The sequence below is a fragment of the Propithecus coquereli genome, unplaced genomic scaffold (genome assembly GCF_000956105.1).
Source record: "Propithecus coquereli isolate 6110/MARCELLA unplaced genomic scaffold, Pcoq_1.0 Scaffold404, whole genome shotgun sequence".
In the NCBI taxonomy this organism is placed as follows: Eukaryota; Metazoa; Chordata; class Mammalia; order Primates; family Indriidae; genus Propithecus; species Propithecus coquereli.
Genome location: NW_012149775.1, coordinates 84,924 through 85,293, shown reverse-complemented (window position 1 = coordinate 85,293; position 370 = coordinate 84,924). Strand labels below are relative to the sequence as shown.

The 370-nt window shown below is 46.5% G+C and overlaps 1 protein-coding gene across 1 annotated transcript in view; it reads left to right on the top strand.

Moving 5' to 3' along the window:
- Window positions 1-370, top strand: part of MICA (MHC class I polypeptide-related sequence A) — a 28,977-nt gene that overhangs the window by 27,093 nt on the left and 1,514 nt on the right.

The following is a 370-nucleotide window of genomic DNA, read 5'->3' as shown; positions in this document are numbered from 1 at the left end:
GAACTCCTGAGCTCAAACAATCCGCCCGCCTTGGCCTCCCAGAGAGCTAGGATTACAAGCGTGAACCACTGCGCTCGGCCTATTTTTCAGTTTTTGAAGGAACCACCATACTGTTTCTGCAGCAGGTGAGCCATTTTATATTTCCGAAAGCAGTACTCAAGGGTTCCAGGTTCTCTACCTCCTTGCTCAACTTACTATTTTTGTGTGTATTTGATAATGGCCATCGCAGCGGTGTGAAGTGGTATCTCCTGGTGGTGTTGACGTGCATTTCCCTATGACTACTGATGCTGAGCACCCTTTCATGTGTTTATTGCCCATTTGTGTATCTTCTTTGCGGAATGAGCTATTCGAGTGCTTTGCCCATTTTCAA